At 40.7% G+C, this 24817-nt stretch overlaps 1 protein-coding gene across 1 annotated transcript in view; it reads right to left on the bottom strand.

Annotated features, from left to right (window-relative positions):
- Window positions 1-24817, bottom strand: part of LOC129766974 (protein serrate) — a 162466-nt gene that overhangs the window by 81102 nt on the left and 56547 nt on the right. The gene's annotated exons all lie outside the window — the stretch shown is intronic.

Below are 24817 nucleotides of genomic sequence, written 5' to 3'. Positions count from 1 at the left end.
CGCTGTCACATTAGCTTCATATTCAGCGGGAACTCTAATAAAATATACGTTTTCAATTAATAAACCCTTCCTGAAAATAGCATTTTCACATGGATGTGGTAGGCAATCAAAGATAAACACAACGACTGACGTCACTATTTGAGAAATAGTTATGGCAGCGCATGCTATGTCACTCAAAAAACCACCATCTTCGTTACCTTTTTTTCCAGAGCATTGGGTTTGTCCATTCACTAATGTCAATGTTTCATAATAACATAAAGCATATTGAAGCGGCAGACAACAGCTTAATCGAAACGATTTGCACAGTCAGAAGCGTGCGCAAACAACTTTCGGATAGGTGCTCTCGGCAGTTCATTCCTCTTCAAGCTCGGATAGAATCAAAAAGTCGTTTATTGTGGTGTATAAAAACTGTCACTTCGATGAAGTAAAAGTCTTTCGCTGGATGCTGTTAGATAAAGTACCTAAATGGGACATTGTTGAAGAAAGCTTGGAATACCTACATGAAACAGGGATCAAAATTGATAAAACTGCCTTGTTCGATCAGGTGTCAAACCTTTCTTCATTTTTTGAATCCAATACTGTGAACACACACAGAACTGTGAAAGTCACAGCCAACTGTGATTGTTTACATAAATCAACAGTCTTAAAAAATCGAAGCAGCATGTCAAAAATGCACAGCAGAAGAAAAATAAACAACTGTGAAACTGAAATATTGCTAATCCCTCCAAGTCGAGAAAGATGGCGGCTGCACATGATTGGAGAGATTTCTATCACCCGCTTGTTCCTTCACTTTTTGTTGTTGACTCATCGGGGAAACGCTTGAGCACATCAGCGCCCAGCTCGATCTCGACTCGTGTTCGTCTTTGGGTCACCCGAAATTTGGCCCTTGTCTCGTGTCCCGAGGGTCAGCCGCCGGTGGAAGTCCAGAAGCTCGCGGCGCTGACGGGTCCGATGGTTCCATTGAAAGTGTAACAATAACGAACGATTTTCCCCTCGCCCTCTTTCTCTCTCTCTCTCTCTCTCTCTCTCTCGCTCGGTCAGAACGATGATAATAATGATGATGAAGCACAATTACGACCGTAAGATTCAGCAGCAGCTTCTGCAGCCGAGGGGTCATTATGAGAGGTATTGTCATCGAAATGGGCAGGTTCACACGAAAGAGAGGACCTTTCGAGGGGCTCAACTAATTGCGTTTAATTCATCATTCATCGGCATCAAAAGAAGGTAGCTTCTGGAGGTGACTTCCGCCGTTGCGCCGTCGTCTGCGTGCGCTGCGCGCATATTTCATAACCTCGTGAGTCATCCTGTGAACCATCATCTCAGTCAGCTCTGGGTTGATTCAGCAAATCGAAGGAAAAAAGGTGCGCTGAGTCAAAACAAGAATATAGTAGACCTAGGTGCGCAAGTGATGCTGTGCCTCCCGCCATTCGTTTAATTCCGTCTTTTGACGCGGCAGCAATTGTGGTTTCGATGGTGGTCTCCGAAAACAGATGTCTCACGATTCTCCCTCACAATTCAATTATGGAAAAAAAGGCAGTGCTGATCGGATCGTTCCGATCCCCCGTGCTTAAACTCAAGGCCCACTTCAGCTGAAACTCTGTTATTTCTATCGTCAATTCAAGCTGAACAGGGATAAACATTCCTCAAGTTTGAGAGCGTTTTTTTCTTGGTCCACAAGCATCGAGTGTTGCAGGAAATTGGAAGCAAACCCCAATTTCACTTGCTGTATTTTTTTTTCGAGGGCTCCAGAACTCCATCACCGCCATTAGGCAGGCGAAAGCAGGAAATATGTCAAAAACTTTCAGCCTGGGCTGGTCCCGGAAGCAACCAGTTTTGCAACGTGTCCTCCGGAACTAGACGCTCTTCAATTAGGGGCCCGAAGCCTAAACGGTGCTGAGCAGTTAAAAATACTTTCTCCAAAACGTGAATTCCCACGCACGAGCGCATACAGAATCGATCGATTTGTGCGGGGCTGCCACAGCAATTAAAGCCGGGATTGATGCTAGGCTAATTATTGGCACTATTTCCGCCACTTTATTACTCCCAACGGTTTCGAGTAGTTCGGAGGAGTCCGTATACACAACACGGTCGGAGAAGATACACATTTTTTGTGCTATTGCGCCACACATTTGCGCCAATGCTATTTTTCAAGCTTGAAGCCTCCCCATTTGCCACCACTCGCACTCCCCAGTCTGACTCCCCTAAGTGACGCGATCTCGCGCTAGTGCGAGTGGGCAAAAAGTGGGGTAATTGCGAGGGAGAGAGAAAAAATGGAAGGTAAATCTACTAGCAGCCACTAACTGCATATAAAACGAGGCTCTTAAAACCCGCGTGCATGATCAAGAAGACCGTCAATAAATGCAAACAGTAGTGTGGTGCCCCCGGGGGACGGGGGAAGGAGAAGGTGTGACGCATAAAGAAGCAGTATATTGAGATGCCCGGTGGCATATTGACTGGGACCGAGTGCTGCTCTCCCACATCATTGCACACGACGCAAGAGTGCAATGCAGCCTCAGGACGGAAATGGAACACAACGCAGCCGCCGCAACTCTTGCGTCTCACTTCCAGGGTAGAGTGATATTTATTTGAAAAATGGTAGTTCATCCTTCCTCTCGCAATCCACGCCATTGCTGGTGGATTAACACTGTTTCCAGAGCAATTACAGACGATTCACGACTTTTCTCTCGTAACCATTTTTTTTGCTCGAGTGATTCGGTGCCTCAGCGCGCGCGTGTGAAGTATCCCGATCCGGACGTTGCCATGTTATGAATATTCATCTTGCATTTCACCGCCGCCGTCGACAAGGCAGAGGAGATTGGGTTCCAACAAAATTTTAATGATGCTGCTCGAAAAATTTGTTCGAAAATCATTCACACTCGGTGTCCCTGAGTCAAGTAGGCAGAGGAGAAAACGACCGTTCCCAAACATGTGTATGCAAAAAAAAATATCATAGCGTGCCATGAAGTGAACTATTTAGCTTCCTGACGCTAAGGGGCAGCGTTGCCAATGTTCTGGCTTAAACTGGATTCTTCCAGTTTTTTTCTCGATCCAGCCAAACAGTTAAATCCTAAAATCTTCCAGTTTTTTGTAATGTTATCCAGTTTTATTCATGTGTTGTTTATTTTTACCCATTTTATGTGAAATAAATTCACAATGTATAAATATTATCCCTCCCTCGCTCTTCTTAACTCTGTGGAAACTGTGGAAAGAACTTTTTCTGAATACAACCTCAACAAAACGAAGAATACAAACAGGCTGGGGAATGTTTTTATGAAAAGTATATTGGCTACGAAGAACTTCCTTTCATTTCACGGGGAGCAATCTGTAGGGTCCATGATAGAACATATACCTTAATATCGATTATATCGACTGTCATTTCAGAGACTGAAGTTGGCAGCAATGGGTCGAGGAGATCCGGATCGAGGTAGGCAAAATGGAACACGAGCCGGAGAAGAAAAGGTATCAAACTGCGGTCGTTCCAAGTGTTGTAAAATATAGTGAATTCGTTGTGAAATTAATCGTGTTTTCATTTTAAATCCAAATCGTACATTTTGGCGACGAGGATAAAACGCGTAATTAAGTGCTGAAAAACTTATCGCTGAATTAAATCCGAAAAGTGAAAAGTCGACGTAAGTGCAGTGAAGTGTCGTTGAAAAGGAGGGGTACGAATTACGCTTTGGAAGGTGAGGTTACGTTTTTCCCCTAACGAAATGTATTTTGTCGTGGTATGATTGTTATTTTTTGTTCATGCTGCTATTTTAAAAAAAATGAAAATGAATATTAATCCTCCTGTACTCCCGTGCAAAATCATAACACGTATACTCGCGCACGGTGTCACAGACCGAAAATTGAACTTCTCTGTGATGTTGCCATTGTGTATTTTTCGGGCTTTATTTGCATTTATTTAAAGAAGAGGGTATGATTGAATGAAAAAAACTCCAAAAAATATGTTTTCTTCGTCTTTATTATGTTTTAACAGTCATCTAATTCAGTCTCCTCAAAATAAAGTAATTTTTGATACTCCAACACAAATAACGAAATTCGAATTTTTCACTGATTTTAATTAAAAGTAAGCAACTGAAGTATAAAGTATAAAGAAGTATAAAGAGCTATAAAATAACATAAAAACGTATTAATCGGTTGTGGCTTCACTGGAGTAAGAATTAGACCATAGTATAACTGCATTTTCGAAACAAACATATTTTTTACATTTCATGCAGTTGTGTTTTTCGTGTTTTTCGGGTCTTTTATCGAAGAGAAGAATGTATAACGACCTTCTAGATAATTACCAGATGATAAAGGTTATGGAATGTTAAATTTACATATTTCTAATATTCTTTGTCTCTATTCCCGAAACTGTAACTGTTAAAAATTACCATTAAGCTACCGATTAGTTTATAGTTTTCTGTTTACAATTTTTCCACAAGTATGTGTATGTATGACCATTATATTTAGTGAATAACTATACGAAAGTCAAACATTTATATTTTGCTTTTGAATGTATGAATCTAACGACGAATAGTTAATATATGGATCCGTTCAATCCAGTTACAAAAGGGACTGAAATCAAATAAGAATAGGCCGGTAATGAACTTATGCATTAATTTTAATAAATATTCCACGCCACTAACATTGATTTATACATTTCATTCAACAATATTCTAGAATATGAAAAAAGGCACTTGTCCAAAAAAGTTACTCCTATACTCGCGTCGGTGTGTCAGACCGAAAGTGTTAAAAAAGTGACACATGTCCCCTATCTACCAATACATCCGATACGCTAAACGATGACGAACGACGAATAGCAAAGCTAGAGAGAATCGCAAAGTCGTAGTGTTGATATTTTCCGAGAAATGAACGAATTATTGATTTCTCGGTCTGACAGACCAATAAGAAAATAAGAAAAAAGTCACAGGAGGGTTGTATCCGAGACACGACTGCACAGTTGACGTAGGATTCCGTTAGGCTATCTGTTGGTTTCGGATATGTTTGAAGAATTACATCGTTAAACTCTTTGATAATGATTCGGTGGCCATGAGAAGGACAATTTCATTTGGTAGTTGAATATTGTTTGTTCACTCCACCAGTGTTCCACGAGTGATGATGACAGAAGTATAACGTATAACGGGAACACACCTTGGTTTTTATTTATGAAAATTGAAATAAATCGTTTCATATATCAAGTCATTTTTAACACAACTGCTACCATATACAATTTTACATTAACACTTGTGCTAAATTTTTCACAATACACGATCGGTCATTGATATGAAATTTCACGAACATTGAAATTAATTAATTTTAAATTTTATTTGCTAGAATTATTCGAATCACTCATCCTACTTACAATATAAAAATGCCCTCGACTTGCATGTATTTGCAATGCCGATTTCCCCCAGGCAGCTTGGTTTTGATGTCCCTGCTAGGGAACCGCTGCATGTGTTGTCGATTTCGACCAATTAGAAGTGGATATTTCCGTTAGAATAGGGGTTGAGATTTTTCAATTGTTGGATAGTTAGTTTCATGACATATATCATTTTATTCAATATAAAAAATTGGTATGGAGTGCCGAAATCGATTGACGCAAAAATTTCATCAATTCGTCATTAAATGACTGAGCAAAAACCGTTTGAAATTGGACAATTTTCACGATGTGCTCGAATTTCGATTTTCAATTTGTACCCCAATATGTTCCCGAAAGACGTAATCCTACGTCAAAATTATGTACCAGCAATCCCAAATGTGATGAGATGTAGTACCTGAAGGAAAAACAGATTTTGTGATTGTGTTAGTGACAAAGAAGAAAGGGGGTTGCGTACCAAATAACAATCGACGAGGCTAGAAAGAAATATTTGGTGGTGAAAATGCCGGAGCTCTGAATTTTTTTTCATATCTGTATTATAGTGACCTTCAACACTTTTGGCTGGTTCTTCACTTTACTTTCATTTTTTTGGAAGAATGTCGGAAGTGAGAATTGAACTCGTGACCAGTATTGCCATACGTATAGATTTATCTGGAAAGGTACAGATTTTTTCATTATTTTTGGTACAGATTCTGTGTAAATTCAGTGTAAATATAGTATTTGTAGTCAATGAATGGGTATTGTTTTCATGCTGATAAAATAGAACATACGAATATTTTCGATGGTACAGATTTTTGGTACCGATTTTTGGAAAAAAAAGGACAGATGAAAAAGATTTTTAGCCACTCTGGTTCATATTTATTACCACTGCTCGTGACCTTTAGCGTGAGAGGCATGGGTGTTACCAATACGCCAGATCGCCTTCGCGGAACTTTGAATAAGGTTGTGTACCTAGAACTAAATTGGTTTGGACTAAAATGATGGAACAATATTACTGGATGATAAAGGTTGTGTACCTAAAGCAAAATGTTGAGTACCTAATGATAAATGAAACAATAATATGGTTGTGTACTACAATGAATATACATGAGAACAATTGTAACAGTTTGACGGGGACGGGGAAAATTCCATAGTCTGGTTAAGTATCAAACATGAATTAAATATGAAAAATGAGGGGAGAATTTTCTACAAAAGATTCTCAAATATTGTTTCACAGTAATGTTCGAGTTCGAGAGAAACGTCATTTTGATCTGCTTATAGAATATGATTGATTAATGGTTCTTTTCGTAATTTTATGAACATATACATACTATACGAAGCATCTAAGGAAATTTTATGTCTTTTGCAATAGATAGCTAAATAATCTTAGATAAACCGAAGCTTGTCTTCTTAAAATAAAATGTTTTTATAGGATCCAGTTTTTTGAAAAATATTATTGGCAACCCTGCTAAGGAGCCTACTTCAATTGCATGTCATTTTAATGCGCAAAAAAAAAGCCAAAGGCAAGTGGTGTAGCACGAGTAAACGTATTACTTACTGAAATTCGATAGACGAAAAGATACCCTCAGGTGTTCTTGGGACCGGGGGATCAAACTTTTGTTCGAAAATGGGGCGAACGATCAACGTCAAGAGCACGAACCAAGCAGATGCTTCCCTTACGATGAATCAGAAGCAGCTGAGTTCGTCTCATCATTCATTCCGGTCCGAAGGTCTGTGGCGTGGTGCATACGTAATGATCCTTATCGAATCGTGGGAATCTTTATTCCCCACGCAGCAGCCCACGGTGCGGTGGTCGGAAGGATATAATTGGGCAAAACACTACAAATGTTTCCACAACTGGAAGAACTTGTTGTTGCGCACCGTTTCCTCGTTGTGCGCGCCCATGAATATTCATATACCTGCCAGTGGTGGACACTTGCAACCGTCGTCACGTATAAAGTGGTTCCTTCCCCGGATTGGGGACAACCTCGGGTCAAAGGTGAAATGCAGATTCGTGACTGCGGCGGTCATACCGCGGCGACACCACTTTCCGAGAAGTTCTACGAGGGCGTTCGTCAAACGGCTTTCACCAAGAAGCCCACAGGATCCATCCTATCGGCACCGGCTTTGAGTTCCTAATTAAATTAAGAAAAATGGGCAGTAAAACCCCGCGAAACTAATTCGCTCGGTCTCGGTTTGCGAAAAACAACACAACAGATTCACTTCTTTCCCCCCACTGTTCCAGGCGCGCGCATTAATTAACATTCTCCCCCTTTTCCGCGCGGGGCTCAGCACACATTTGCATACAGCGCCAATAGAGGGGTCTTTCAGCGCTCGGCCACTTGACACTTATTTTTTTTTGTGCGAATAAACTGCAGAAACGCTTATCGCTGCCGCTCGATCTCTGGCTGCAGATTCCCGTGCCCGTTTTGGGGTGGTTCAATTTCGGTGCATAAATTATACCGGTCACCACTAGCGCGGTCGGAGAGTGGTCGATCGATTCCCACCGAATACCGATTTGGGTTTGGGGCGATCGTATCTCTCAATCAGGGGATCGGGGTTTTTCCCCGTTTTTTTTTTCGGTGTAGAATTTTTGGGCCCTTCGAGAGCATCAACCTCCTGCCGAAATGGTGATATATTAGTAAAATTTGCAATGGGGAACTGATGGTTGCAGCAATTTATTTTATTGTGTTCGCACCGCTCATCGCGGATACCATCCTTTCTATCCTCGAAGTATTGAGTGTGGAACTTAATTCTGTAATCGATTCTGTTTCGATTCGAAAAATTGATTTATTTTAAAAACAATTAAAAATGTACCCACTTCGATAATCGATAACTTTTCGATAAGTTTCCATCGGAAGACCCCTCGATTGTTCGTGTTTTGACGCTTTGACACTTTAACACGTTTTGAAGCAAACGACTCGACCTGACGGTGCATTTGTGCACGTGATCGCATTTGATTCAGTTGTGTATCCTCTTGTGTATCCGAAAATTGGTGGTTCGCGCGATGTTCAAAACGGTGAATCGCAGCACCGAGCTGTCGCTAGGAAGTACACTATCAGCAAGGCATTGGGAAAGTTCATTTGAAACTAAAAACGTTCGAATCAGAAGTGAATCGCCCTGGAAGTGACAAGAAGCCTAAAACCCGAAGGTAACTGTCAGCTATCAGTTTTCGGATGAATTGTTCGTCGCCTTTTCGTAGCAATGGGGTTGTGGTCATTTATCAGCAGAGCAAACAAAGCCAAATGACTTAAGTTTGCTAAGTAGAATGCTGATAAACGCCTAGAGCTCTGGAAAACAATTCTCTGAATGGACGGATCAAAATTCGAGCTGTTAAACCTAAAGCGGCGGTTTCGTGTGTAGCGCAGATCGGATGAGGAGCTTCAGGAGCCCCATATCCAGTACAAGGGGTAGGCGGGATAATGACGACAGATTCATCGGCAGATAACACTCTGCGGGAAATTTTGGAGGGCGAGGGCCTCCACAAATCAAATCCCTCGCCGAAACGCTGTTGGAATCGACAGGATTACTTTCAACAATCTGTACTTGAAATAAATATCGTATTATATCGTATTAATAATTAATAAAGCGACCAACAAAAAACTATCCGAACTCCTTGAGTCGTAATCACTTTTTCGGATGAAGCATTATCCTTCACTAAGAATGCGATAAATTACCACTCGATGTTGCGAGATTGCGTCACTATATCAGATAACATCCTAAGCGTGTGCACAAAAAAAGTGTGTCAGTTATCCAAAAAAAGGCAAAGCCCCAGGTTCCTTGATACCGCGATGCGCGCCCCGTGAGACAACAGCAGATTCGGTGCGAGTGAAGACGGGTCACGAACCGGTTTCAACTCTTGACTCTTTGCGCTGCTCTTTTCGCACAACTCACATCCTCGATCGGATCCTCAGCCTCGATCTGCCGGCAGCGATTAATCAAATGTGCGACCGTTTGTACCCCGCATCTGTCAAATGCAGTTTTGAATTCAAATGTTTCGTCGTTAAAAGGCTATGGTACATACATTAATTTGAAATTGATTGGATGCGGTTGTCGCTATTCGCATGCAATCGGCTCCGATCCATGGGTGAAAGTGATTACAGGATTTGAATTTGTGATTGTCAGACCCCTCGTCGAGCGGACGAACCGAGGTACGTTCCCATGGACACGCGAAACTGCGGCTGTCACTGTCACTGTGATCGCTCCCCGTAATTGGCTCCAATAAACCATTAGAGTTCGAACAGAGATCACACAAATTCTCTCCTGGCGAAAACTGCAGATCAATTAGAAATATTCCATCAGCGTGTATTTGACAAGCAGAACCGTCTTGTGGAATTTTAATGAGCCGTTTTCCCACTTTCGACGCCGCCGCAGGGACACCGGTGAAAAAATGTCGAATATTTCCTCCCCTACCCGGGTTCAATGAATGATCCGCCGATCAAAGCAAACCTTGCTTCATTCACTGTGTTGTTAAATTTGAATTCAGATCTTCCCTCGCCTCCCCTGCCTCCTTGACTCTTTGCTAGAGGAAGCGGAAAAATTTGACCCCCCCCCCCCTTAATCAGAAGACAGCCATGGATGAACGAAAACAAAAAATCCAAGGCCTCCTGAGCAAACGCAACAGTCGTGTACGAACGGACAAAACACAAAAATAAAGTCTGAATTTGTATTTCGCCATCCGAGGAATTTTAATGAGAAGAAAAGTTTTTCTTCCACTTCCTCCTTACCCACCTCCTCCCCCCCCCCTCGATCCCGGGCGGCAGCAGCAGTTTTTGTTTTCATTACTTTTCGTAAATTGCATGAGAACGGCCTTTCCCATTCTCTTGGTGTGTGGATTCTTTCGCTTTCGTGGAAGGATAAAGTTCTCCCCTCCCCCCAAAAAAAAAAAAGTTCTACAGCCGTGCCAAGAAACTTGCTTGCGGTCGTTGGGTGTAGTGATCCCCGATTTTTTAAATGAATCGTTCATCAACTAATCGAATATTCCATTAATCCATTAATCGCCACACTGAGAGAAATAATTAGTTAGACTAATTTAACTAATTTGGTAGAAGTGTTTTATGTCGTTATTATTATTGGTATTTGTAATTATTTTAGTTACTCGTGGTGCTGCGGTTGCTGTTTAGTTTACCAACGTGTTTGTAACATCTCTTCATCAGCTGTAATATTGAAAGCAAGCTCTACATCGTGCAACAAACTCTACCCGAAACAATGTTAATTAATATTGGAATTGAAAATTATAAATTGAGTTTAATTTTTCTGTATTAAACAGATTTTCAAGACTACAAGATTCTTTGCAATTGGTGAAAAAATCATGAATATCACAAAATTTATAGAAAAATTATTATGTCATTTTTTCTTCTAGTGCAGATTGTTTCATTGATAAAAGAGGTATATTCATCGATTTAAATATTGAAAACAGAAACGCTTTCATTCTGTATCAGCTAATCCGATGAACTTCGTCCCACCCTAAATTAATTTTTTTATATGATACTGTCAAAAATTTCATCATAGGAGGTCCCCTGAAATAGTGAACCCCCTTGGGATTAACTGTTTCCCGACCCGCATTTTTGGAGATGGAATTTAGATGGTTTAGGGAGAATTTTCTCAAAGAGCCGACGCCCTGGTGCACCTTGGTGGGACAAACAGTGCCCGGATGCTTATTTCGGTAAATCCTCTGCTATAAAAATTTTTCGCAAAAATAGCTCAATGGAAAATTTTGATAAGTATAAATCGTCGGAAACCAAATATTATTGGTGTCAAAAAACACAGTTACTGGCAACGATATGTTAATGGTTTATCCAGGGAAACATTATGAGCACCCTATGAGCACACGGCCAGGTGTATGCTAAACAAAAACCATACAAACGAAAACATAGAATATTCCGATCAATGGATTCTAGATTTTGCAAAAAAAAAGTTTATCTGGATTTTGTCCCTGCAGAAGACATATCACGTAATACATCGTTTTCCAATAGTAAAACGAGCCATTGTTTTCAATGATTAAATTCTCACTTGCACTTCTTTCGTGCAATAATTCAGCTCCTGGTTCCGATGGAATCAAATTTCATTTTATGAAGAACCTTCCAAACATCTCCAAGAAACGTTTATTAAGGTTATTCAATAAGTTTATAGGGGAAAATATTGTCCCTATCGAATGGAGACAAGTGAGAGTTATAGCCATTCAAAAACCAAATAAGCCAGCTTTCCACCATAACTCGTACAGACCAATTGCCACGCTATCCTGCATTCGTAAGTTATTGGAAAAAATGATTCTCCGACGTTTAGACGAATGGGTCGGGATCCGTGGATCTATACTCTCATCACGTTTCTCAAGAAATAAAACCTTCAGCAGACATCTTCTATAATGTTAGCTTCCCGAACTTCTGCAGATCTTCTGTTGATTTCGATCTTTCTATGAAGGAAGCCATTCGAGACATTTCACATTGTAAACAAACCCGCATCCCTACCAGAGATTAGTATATTTTACTCGATAACATAAGTAAACTTGAATATTGTCATATCTGAAAAATGGTGAGAAAAGCGCGTATTAACAATTTTCATTGTTGCCATATTGCCTTATGGAGGTATAATAAGGATATAATTCTGATACGTGCATTTTCGGCGGGAAAATGTAGCCGATGTTGGACTTACGAATCATGGTTCTGCTTGACATATGACTTGACTTGCTTGACTATAGGTTGGTAGAATTTACCAAAAAAATCGTTATATTTACTAATTATTTCTCTCAATGTAGCATGGCAGAATACGGTTCCCGGAATAAATCGCCACAGAAAACGACTGCAACAGAAACCACCGCTTATAAAATGTGTAGTAGGCTATAAATATTGTGGCGCGGTATTGTATTTCAAAACAAGAATTAACCGGGCAAACGTATCGCCCCAGGCAAACGTAACGCCCCGGGCAGACGTATACCGTCCGACGCTCGCTAGAGCTCGGTCGGACATTGCTAAAGGATCGTATCCTATGTTTCAAACTAACCGGGCAATCAGTGGATCCCAGGTTTGCGTGCGAGACACCGCCGCTTCCGACGGCGGGTCGGCGGTGGACTCGGATTGCGTCATCTTGGCGGCATGGGCCGCCTCGATTCCTTATCCTCGCCAAATGGGGACTTCGTCCCCATTACATTGTCCTCAGAATAAATTTCGAAAAACGAGAACAAGAGAATAAATTTATAATAGAAATGTGAGGCACATGATGTTTTTCCCGCGCCAAATATTTCTAGCCTACTACACTTTTTCTAAGCGGTTGTTTCTGTTGCAGTTGTTTACTGTGGCGATTTATTCCGGTCACCGCAGAATACATGGATGTAATAAAGTGGCTCAAACTATATGTTTGGCTGAGCGAAAATCTCATAAAAGTTCGAACAAGAAAATATATAGTATTGTTAAAACGTATAATTTTCTGAACTGAACAGTTGAGTTGGATTTTTACGTTAGATTATTTTTAGGATGCAGTAGTTGAGTCGGGTAAAGCCCAAGTCCAGCTTTTATTTATATGAAATACTATTGATGCACCATTTTGAGTCGGGTTCAGACCAATACAGTAAACATTCGCTAACTGGGCGAAAAGAGAAGACCAGTTATCGAAATTCGCGTTTTAACTGGTCCGGCATGTGAAACGTCAAATCGAGGGCAACTTCAATGAATTGTTTGATTCGCGTTGATCATGGAATTAGATAACCAAAAGGATTTCAATGGAAATTTCGCATTGAGTGCGACAACAGGTATGAAATATAATTTGAGGAAATTATTTTTCTGTAATTAATCAATGTTTTGTCATGCGAAAACAATGTCAATTTTCATAACATTTCAAATTACATTCGAATGCCCCTCACAGCAAATCTTCCATTTGAATATGGCGTCGATTGTTTACGAAATTCTGCTTTTTAACTGGTCAAAGGACCAGTTAACGTTCGCCCAGTTATAAGGCAGACCAGTTAAACCAGGACCAGTTAGCGAACGATTACTGTGTTTGAATGGATTTGCGCCGAGTTTCAGCTCAAGGCCAGAATCATTGCATGCGAAACAGTTGAGTCGGGTGAAGTCCAAGGCCAGTCTGTAATAATATCCAAATTTATAGGTTCGTCATATTGAGTCGGGTTCAGTCCGCGGCCAATATTTGGTTAGATCTACGCCGAGTTCAGCTCAAGGCCAGAATTATTGCATGCAAAAAAGTTGTGTTGGGTAAAGCCCAAGGCCAGCTTGTAGTGATATCAAAATCTATTGATTCACCATATTTAGTCTGATTCAGCCCAAGGCATCGGATTATTGCATGTAAGTAAATTGCGCCCAAGGTCATCTTGTAATTCTTTCAAATTCTATTTATTCTCTATTGCACTACAATCAAGAAACGTTCCTGAGACAGTCAGTTGGCCATTTTCGAGCGAAAGAAATATTTTTTAGAACCAGTTCAAAGTATCAATTTTCCAAATTGAAAGAACCAAATCAATACGACGAATGAGAAAAAAAAATCGATATTTTTTTTATATCACGCTCCAGACATTCTTCGTTTTTTTATCGTTTTTAGTAAATCCGGAGGATGAGGCATATCTAGCAACTTTGATGATGCGAAAGGTACTTCTTGAATGGCGTTAACGTTACCTGTGGAACTTTTGCCGTCTCAACGTATGCATTAACTAGCGTCATTCATTAATACTTAGTTGAGATTTCTTAAGCCAAATAACACGCCTTGAATGTATTCCGAGTGGCAAGCTCTAGAATACGCGTGACCACAGTGCAAGTCGAAGGAAATTTCTCTGACGAAAAATCCCCCGGCCAGAAATGGGATTCGAAACCGAACACCCGGCATGATAGTGTGAGACGCTAACCACTCGGCCACGGGTGCACATGCGAAAGGTACTGCGGTAACCTAATTAGCAAGAATACAAGAATCGAAAATACTCCTTCGAAAACCTGGGAATTGCATCCATTGTTTAGATTACATTCTATTCTTATTATTGTTCCTGTCGGGGGAGGATGTGGTATCCTGAATTAGAGTGTAGTTCTGAAGAGGTATGTGAACAACGGGAGTTCTGATTGATACGTCAATAAAGATGACTTAAACGATTTATGGGTGTTTTACGGAATATTACATTCTCCATATATGTCTTCCTAAGAAGCGCTAATATTATTATTCAGCTCGCTTCTCCTACTCCCACTTGTCCATTCTCCCTCCTTTTCCTAGTACATAAGCAGTAGGGGAGGTGAGGGTAAAACGGGCATGTTAAGAACAACTTCATTTATATCTTTGCAAATTCATGTTTCCCAAAACTTTGATGCAGTTTCTTGCAATATTCAGTATACTGTTTTTCTACCTAATTGGCCAAATATTAAAAAAAAAGTGTTTTCAATGTTTTTTTACTGAAATTAAAACAGACCGAAAAGTACAACTTTTTTTTTTCGATGCGGGTAATACAGACAGGTTTGTAATAGGGATTGCATTATCGTGCCAAAATTTCAATAACCGGTTATTCGGTAATGTAAATTTCATTACCGGTAAAACCGGTAAATTACCGGTTAAAAATACTTTGAAATAGACGTTTTAACTCGGATTTTCAACAGCATCGAAGTCGTAATGTTAGAGTTTAGCATGGAGAGTTTTGTTCACCGTTTAAAACGCGTTATCGGAAAAAGGGGTGGCCACATCGAAAATATCCTAAAATAAGTTTAATTTTCGTTTTTTAAAAATAAAAATCGGTTCACTTTTGTAGAAGTTATTAAAATTTGTAGCGTGAGCGTTTAATCTGAAAGATCCTGTACATAGGGACACAAATAATATTAGTTTTGTCGTCTTCTAATCTGAAACGGATCTCATTATCGAAATTTCCAGAAGAAGAAAACACACGTTCAGAGTCGAATGATGTTGGGTGTACAGTACGAAGAGCATCGAATACCATTGCCATGTATTTGCCTTTGATGCCCTCTGTAAGAAAACTCTTGTCTGAGGGTCAACCCGTCATCAATCATCAATCCATTTATAGACGTTGAGCTTGGGCTGAGTTGCAATTTGCTGCAATCGTCGTTCAAGTTTTTCATCTGCAGATTCTACATCGTCCAGTGGATTTTCGCTCCTGTTGTCCAACTACTGAATCAACACCATAATCATCAAATTTCATCACATCATTTCATCAAGAACGATTTCAAATTGATCAATGCAGTTCGTGAAGTTTGATAGAAGACGCCGAAGTCATCATTGTTTCACGACCTCGAGCAGAATGATTATTCATATACACTAAAGTCACTTTTTACGCGGTTTTATTTAACGCGGCTTTTTTTACTCGGTTTTTGGAATTTTCGCGGTTTATTTTTGCACGGATTTCGGAATTTACGCGGTTTTTTTACGCAGATTGCGGAATTTACGCGGTTTTTTTCACGCGGATTTCGAAATTTACGCGGTTTTTTTACGCAGCACATATCAACCGTGTAAAAATTCAGTATGCTAATTAATGTGACTTTTCACGAAATAAGTTTGTATTGTATGACTGATTAGTAGCCGAGAAATAATAGGAAATACAGATATCATGATAGTAGCATGCAAAAAAAATCAGTTAATCAATTGTTAGAATATGGGTTGCATTTCAAACTAATAATTTACTGTTTGTTAGATTTTCGCACGGATTTTGAAAATTACCCTGTTTATTTTTATGCGGATTTTGGAATTTACGCGGTTTTTGTTTACGCGGCACGTATCCCCCGCGTAAAAAGCGACTCCAGCGTATACGAAACGTTTTGACGTAGGACTACGTCTTTCATTTCTGTACCGGGGAGTAAGTTCAAAGTTTCGAAAACGAGAGGGACGCTGGAGTGCAAGGGTTTGAACGTTAATACCTCTTTGCCGGTTGAACGGAGTGGTATGATAAACATTTCTTTCGAAAGACAAAATGTCCAAAAGTTATTTCTTTTCCTTTATTTATTTAAAGACCAAAAATTATATGATCGTTAATTATTAACCCGAAAACTTGTTTCAGTAGCTTTAAAATAGCGAAAATCGAAGTATCGATGATAATTCGATACCGTTGGGTTCCATTGACTATGGGTTTGATAGTGAGGAATACGAAATGTTTTATATGGTGTAGTGGATATTATTATCACCATATCGAAGAAATCACATTTATGAAAGCAGCGTTATAAAATTATTATATTTGCCGCAATGCCGCAATCGATCGTCGTTGCTGGGAAGTTGGGATTGTTTTTTGCTGTGTAATTCCGATAAGAAATCCATTCCTTCTCAAGCGCTAATAGTTCTGCTCCGGATCAACGATGATTCCAATTGTCGAAGGTTGGGGAGGGGCTACTATTTGCGCTGGGTTTTTTTCAGAGAAGGAATCGACTCCCTCTTTGAGCGTTAAAAATTCATTTTCGGCTAAACGAAGTGGTATGATAATCACTTTTTTGGAAAGATGATATGTCTAAATGTTATATACTTGTTACTTATTGATTGTTAAGCCAACGTCTTATTTTGATTCTCGAATAGTATTTCAAAACGGCATAAAAGCGAATATTTTTTATGGTGTAAAAAAGAAAATAACCGAAATTATCGGTTATTGATTGTAAAATTACCGGTAATTCGGTAATGAAAAATGACCCGGTATTACCGGTAAAATCGGTAACGGTAAAACCGGTTAACAATCCCTAGTTTGTAATACATGAAGGGTAGAGGTTTATCGATCGCGAGAGGAATAATGTTATTCGAACAAGGTCTGAACTCATCACGAATGTCCATGAAATGATGAAAAAATCGAATTAATCCACCTAGAAGTGGTATCGTGCTTTTCAGCAGTATAAACGGATAGACCCTCAATTATTTTGCTACTGGTCCCAGTCAGCTTCTAAACAGTCCACATTTGGTGGTTTGATATCCATTTATAGACGCAGGGCATTCCTTAGGATTAGATTAAACAGGCTTTTCACAGTCCATCTGACTCCCACTGGCAACTGTCCGTTTTACCCCACCTGTACAATTATTTCAATCAAATCAACTCTTGTCTAATAATGTGGTTGAATATGCATGTATTTTTCTTCCCTTTTTTATTAATAAAATAATTAAAATTGTTAGTAAATGTATTTTTCTTTTGAACGCTTGGTTCCATAACAAACTAATACAAACAAGAGGCGAGCAGTGCTGGGGCAGCGCTGCAAGCAGGTCGACGCCTTGCATATGTTGGGAAAAAACTAGAAATGGGTTATATCTTTGTTATAACCGCAAAGTGAATTCGCTTTCGAATAAAGTGATAATAATACCAATTCGTTTAGCCAGAAAAGAATTATTAACGCCCAAAGGGGGAATCGATTCTTCCTCGAAAATACCCAGTGCAATAATAACCCCACCTCAAACCCCGACAGTTGGAATCATCGTTGATCCGGAGCAGGATTATTAACGCTTGAAAAGAAATGGATTCCTCCTCGGAATTACACAGCGAAAATAAAACCCCCTTCCCAACAATTCCAACTTCCCAATAACGACGATCGATTGCAACATTCGTAAACAAATAATTTTATAGCGCTGCTTTCATATATTCGATATGTAATATAATATCCACCACACCATGTCATATCGTATTCTTCACTATCAAATCCAGTCAATCAAAAGTATTGCCAACTTGAATGTACCTGCAATGCCGATTTTCCCAACTTCTTGGTTTCGCAATCTGTATAGGGAAAATAATTCCGGTTTGTAAAAATGCAAGCGAGTACAAATGTACCCGTATTTTGCATCTATTTTGCAATGCCGATTTTCCCAGGCTTCATGAATTTGAAGTCTGTGTTAGAGAAACATTCCAATTTGCAGAAACGCAAAGTACAAAAGTACCCGCAGCTTGCATCTATTTTGCTATCCCAATTCCCTCAGGCTTCATGATTTTGAAGTCTGTGTTAGGGAAACATTCCGATTTCCAGAAATGCAAGCGAGTACAAAAATACCCGCAGCTCGCATCTATTTTGCAATGCCGATTTTCCCAGGCTTCATGGTTTAGAAGTTTGTGTTAGAGAAACATTCCAATTTGTAGAAACGCAAACGAGTACAAAAGTACCCGCTGCTTGCATCTAATATACTATGCCAATTTCCCCAGGCTCCATGGTTTGGAAATCTGTGTTAGGGAAACATTCCGATTTCCAGAAACGCAAGCGAGTACAAAAATACCCGCAGCTCGCATCTATTTTGCAATGACGATTACCCCAGGCTTCATGGCTTTTCAAGTCTGTGTTAGGGAAACATCCATCCATTCCAGCGATCGTACCTGAATCGTTGCGCAATCATAACTGAGTGGATTTTCGAGCGGCATTTGCTTATATACCGATTGGTGTGATTTCAATAGCCTGTTTTGAAGGCAATTTTAGGACTTTTGAAACAAGTTTTTGGAAAAAGTAACAAGCATATGACGCGTAGACATCTTATCTTTCGAATGAAGTGTTTATCATACTATTTCGTTCAGTTGTTTAGGAGTTATTAACGTTCAAAATCTCGTTCTCCGGCGTAACGCTTTCGTTTTTGAAAGTTTGAACTTACACCCCAGTATAGAAATGAAAGACGTAGTCCTACGTCAAAAGTGGCGTCAAATTGGCTATCAAAACGGAATTTGGGGCAGTATTCGTTCGACCAATAATCGATTCTTGTAGGAAGAATTCGATCAATCGATAAATTGAACGATTGGCGGACATCACTAGTCGGGTGTGTATATGTGTAAATATGCACCGAAAAACAAAACCTGAAGCAGAACAGAACCCCGGCTAAGTGAAGCGGCGAGTGCTTGAAGACAGAAGTGTCGACCGGTGCCTCCATTATATGGAAATGAAGTTGCAATTTGCAATTTGCAACAGCGGCCGGCCCTTCGCTGGACACAGAACACAGCAACCACGGCAAAAAGCCGTATCAATATCAATAAAAATCTTATTAAAAACTATTTGGGAGCCCATTGTTAGGGCGGCGTGTTTTCACAAGTGCATAATAACGGTGCAATCGGTGGGAATTGAATTGTCGAAAGGCGTGATTTCGGCACGATCTCAGAATCGGGACCGTTCCGTTTTTACCTTGGGTACCGTTATGTTTCGAAAGGAGGGGGGGAGGGGACGGCTTATTATCGTCAAGGCCTACTGGATTCTTCTCAGAACGCTTGAGTGAAAACAATCCTTTCCCAATTAATACGGAAAGAACTGCTCCCATCGGCCAGTTGACTTAGCAACACCAACTCACCGGGCAGCCAGCAGCCAACCAGAGAGAGAGCCACATCACCAGCTGCTCCAGAAAATCCTTTCGTACGTCAGTCAATCCGTCACAGTCGTCCAACAGCACTGCCAATCCGTCGTCGGACAAGCCGCCGCCGCCGCCGTCGTTTCGTTTGCTACTCACGGAATCAGCTCAGCACCCGCACTGCCAAATCAACAGCTTTTGAGACTCCCCAAAAAGTGAGAGGGGAGCGGGGAGGAACTCGTTTTCAATATTGGATTTGGCGACTCGCAACAATAACAGCGGACTTCGCTTAATTAAAGTTCGACCAAAACTAGCAGCTGAATGCGATTCGATAATAATCCGGTTGACAGCCCGGTTCTGTGTTTGGCCTCGCCTCGGCGGGGGACTCGAAAAATTTAATTTAAACCGGGAGTGGTGATTGACGGGTGAGATATGAGGAAACTGCTCCAAACTGCTTGAACCTCTCTCTCGCGCCATAAACGGAGCTTGTTATCTTCGTCGCGGGGCGGGCGATGATTGATTCCTGTCGGTCGATCACGGCTGGGAACCCTACAAGTGTCGCGACTTGTCCATCGATAATGGAATGGTTCGCACACACACACACGCACACACAAAACAGCGCATCAGATTTGTAGCATTTTTACGCGCAGCTCGCGACGACGATAGCAATTTTCATTTTTCTCCGCGCCGCGTCCCCCCAAACGGCGGCGATGATCGGTTCGTGATTTCATTTCAGGCGCTGTTCGCCGTCCGACCGAAGAAAGTTCATCTTTAATTTATCTCTGGTGGTTTACATTCTTTCCGAGCCTGGCAAGTCGCGGCCGGCTGGACGGCGTCTGGGGGCCTCGCAATTATACCTCGCTGATGTGATAAAATTATACTTTTCCTCATCGCTGCACTTCTAATGCGTTGGTAACGGCTGGCGGACAATTATCCACAGGGGGGGGGGGCAGACTGGCGGTGAGTGCAACTGCAACAGATGTAATAATACTTGAATCGAGACCCTATCAAATGCATCACGCTATTCCCTGCCACCCGCGAGCACCTCCACCCCCACCTCCGGCGACTTTATCATGGGACCTCCCATCGGGATCGATTGCAGCGATTGCAGTGATTTCAGCAGCAGCAGCAGCAGCAGCAGCAGAAGCACACGTACCCCATAACCAGATTGACCAGTCGTCCCGTTCTCGCGTTCACAGCGCGGAGAACACGGGGCAATAAATTTTGTATTTTTGTAAAATTCATTTCTCGCCTCACCTTCCCCTCTCACTAGCTTGGCTCGTATCGGGTGAAAGAAAGCGATCATTGCGATGCTGTGTTTTGCTGCCGTCGCCGCCGTGGCAAGTGTCCTGTGGTGGCGGGGGAAGCTGGTTACTTTATACATTTGTAAAATATCGATATTCCGTCTCTTCCTTCCGTTCGAGCCAACAGTTTGTGCGCGCTTTGTGTGACCCCAAACGGAACGGAATCGATGATTTATCCAAGAGCAGCCAGCCTTCCGTCCGTCTCGTGAGCTCCCATCACCGACCACGAATCGAGCCAGTCGCGACTCACCACCGGTCCCGGTCCCGAGTCGATTGCAATCGATTCGTGGTCCACAAGAAACAAAAATCATAAATAATGGAAGATATAATGTGCAATGTAATATGCGAGCGCGAGTGCGCGCGGCTCTCTCTGTGAGTCTGGTCGGGGCTCCCACTCCACCCCCACCTTAAACCCTTCCGGAGGACTGTTGCAGCAGCAGCAGCAGCCTACCCATTATTGTCTCCCCGCTCGAACGATCGGTCGGTCGGTCGAATGGATGATGTTATTGATCTAAAAGTGGCTCTTTAATATTGGTTTCGCCCTGGTGAAGCGGATTTTCGTGATTCAGTTATTACGGGCTGCTGCTGCTGCTGCTGCTCCTTTGGCTAACGATGCCGATTAAAAGGAATGCCGGTGAGGCCGGGGAAGGATGCCACGTCGGTCGCAGGTGGGGGGCTCAGGTTGAACAAGGTGAGAAGTTTGGAATATGGCGAATCGAAAAAATTTGATTTGCTGAACCGAACCGAAGGAATGCGAGTTCGTCGCTTGGTATTGGCGGTCGCGGTCGAGCGTTGAAGTCTCCTCGGGTTTTCGGCATTCTCGAGGGTTCTAAAGTTTCACTGAGAGCGAAGTGAAACGAAAAACACTATTTTGAGGCAATCTCCATATTGTTAACTGATACGATTTGAATTAGAGTGTCTGAAGGGTATCCTAAAGACCACATTTCATTCAAACGAAACGTCAAGACGCGGGTTTATGAGTTCAACCCACAACTCTGAGTATTCCCGATTGCATGGGAAGCATTCTCCAGAAATTTTCAGACGACTCAAGCATGGGTACCGAAGCTTCTAATCAAAAATCAAAAAGGCCTGAACCTAGAGGCACGAACGGAAACTAGACGTAGGACTTTGAGGATAGCTTTTGCTTTTGAATTGAGTTTTTGTAGCCAGCTTGCCTCGGCGACATTGGATGGCATAGACTCACCTTGTCCGTCACCAAAAAACATGCGAGAACGAATGAGGAAACCAGACCATGGAGTAGAGACGGACAAAGCAGTTCACATTGCTGAAAGGCTCAGTTGCTAATCGGTTACCTAAGTGAACCAATTCTTCTGAACCGTTCTTTCACTCTTTCGTTCAGCTGTATCAATACCGGCATCTGGAACAGCAATGAATGTTAGCTAGAACCCAACGAACATGGGCAACTTCACAGCTATTCATGTCCCGGCATTGATATCGTTAGATGAGATAGCACATTCTCTAATTTGTGTGGAATTTATTTTAAAAAAGGTGTCTCTTCTTCTTATTATTCTTCTTCTTCTTTAAAAATCGCTAATTATATGTAAAAATATGTCTCTCACCCGACCATGCTGTATGTTTCATATTATCTGTTGGGTCTCAACCAAGGCTCAATCAAAAATCATATTTAATAACGCTTCAATGAGAGAGAAAAAAATCGTAACGACGATTTTCAATTTTCATAAACGTTTTAGTAATGTGTATCACGATAACATATACACACAATAGACCAAGGCAGCGGAAAAACATTTTTTGAGTTTGCTTCTTCACTACACCCAAAATTGATTTTTAGCTCATGTTTTGTCATCCCAATTTATGACATTAAATGAGACATAACATAACAGAAAATGTCTTGACTCACAAATACTGGTGAGCATTTGTATAATATACATGGTACAGCAATATAATAGCGAATTCGTTTTTGTTCAGTTTCAACCTCAGTGCCGCACTAACTGCTGTCAAAACGTTTTTTTATTCAGTCAGTTTCGCACTCGGTGTCGCACTGGTTCGCCCCGAAAGTTGTTAGTTTCGCACTGAGATGTTTCACGGGTTGGCACTCGGGTTCACCAATACAACTATACCGAACTGTCAAGTTCCGAGTATATTTTGGAAAATCTAAAAATAAAAACTATGAAGATGAAAAACCTGCTGCTTTTGCTTTTGTATTATTGGAATCGTAATCCAATTCGGATTCTGATTTTGAAAGTATATTCGAGCAGACGGCATTAAGCTACGTGTGCTTTCATTGGGAGGCGAAAATAATGATGGATATTCAGGTGGAATAAACCTGCTTTCAAAATCAAAATTATGAATGAAAATTTACTTTAACGTATCGAATATTTATTTCATGTGATGAAATAAGAGGGTTTTTTTCGATATCACAGAAACATATTGAACGAAAACTGTGGCTAATGATGATTTTATATTATAATAGTAATTATTTGTGGAAAAACCAGGAAATGCATCGACAAATGGTTAAGTAAGTGTCAGAACTACATGTTTTAAGTAATAAAACAAAATGAAGTGAAAACATTCATTCAAACTTTTATATTTTTACACTGCACTTGGCCCTGCTGATCTGATAGAGAATAATTTACCTCCCAAGCATTAATATCGCCATTAGACGTCGACACTGTACATTTATCGTCGCGAATATAAACAAATCAGACTATATAACGCACACCAACAAAACACCGCATTCGTGAAACTGAAAACGTTTTTTTATTACAGAGTCAGTTTGGCACTGACTCAGTTTTAAAAACGAATTCGCTATAAGATTAATACGAGCGAGCGAAACAAAAGACAAATAAGCTTTCCGCATACCTTGCCACATACACGGCCCAGACCGAGATAGATATTGTTCTCCTTCATGCGCTCCTTTTTTACTCTTAGAAAACACTTCCCAACTTCATTTTATAATCAGGTGCAATATTATCACGCATTTGCTGAACAACTTCTTAAGCATCATTAGGCATGTGGATAGCGTGGTCGTGTGAATTAGCTTCACATTCCAGCCGTCCTAGGTTCGATCCTCATTGACGTCGTATGAACTTTTTTTTCTGGCACAATCCCAAATGAAATGAGAAAAGAAAACAGAAAGAGATGTCTGCACGCATACATACAAACCATTTTGAAGCTTTGAAAATAGCTCATTATTTGCGCTCATTTAACTCAACAGCACACTAAATGGCATCATTTCTATCAAAGATGACATGTTTTCTGCCAACGCTAGTTTGGGTGTAGAAGATGATTATATATTATCCAATTCATGAATTGTTCCAGGTTTTTTCAAATAACCAGAATTACACATGAAGTGAGAAAAAATGCATCAAATCGAACATTTACAGCTCTGCCGAGAATCAAATTTGATTGCAATGATGAAACCAATCCTAATATTAAATTCAAAATCGTGTTGTTTGTCTCTCTTCCCCCATGTAAGTAGCGAGTAATATTTAAAATGCCTAATTCTTTCGCTGAATTGTTTACTTGTTTTACTATCTTCCCTGTTCGTGTTATAATCCAAAAAAAAAAGCTGAATAATTTTCCTATCTAACGGCGTATAGAATATCATGTATCGCAACAACGATTTTGCGTAATATACATTTGAAATCTCTTAATTTTTCGTTACATTTGTCGGAGATCGAACCACACAAAGGCACCACCAACCCCCCAACACACCACCCCCCCCCCCCCCTTGAGAAGTCAAAAACGTAGTTTTACGTCTACTATCGACTATCGAACAACAATTGGTCGATTGTTTATTCCATCGCTCCTTCTATTTTTGAAATTAGCCCATCACAAACCAATTTCAAATGACTTATGTCTCTATCATTTACTGTCTGCCATTTACTGATGTCAACTAAAGCCAAACTAAATAGAAAGCTATAATTTTTGGCAGAAGATATGCCTTTTATTGTGTTAAAGCGTCAAATGCGCAAACAAAAACGCC

The sequence above is a fragment of the Toxorhynchites rutilus genome, chromosome 1 (assembly GCF_029784135.1).
Source record: "Toxorhynchites rutilus septentrionalis strain SRP chromosome 1, ASM2978413v1, whole genome shotgun sequence".
In the NCBI taxonomy this organism is placed as follows: Eukaryota; Metazoa; Arthropoda; class Insecta; order Diptera; family Culicidae; genus Toxorhynchites; species Toxorhynchites rutilus.
The sequence above is the reverse complement of the archived record's forward strand: the minus strand, read 5'-3'. Positions and strand labels throughout refer to the sequence as shown.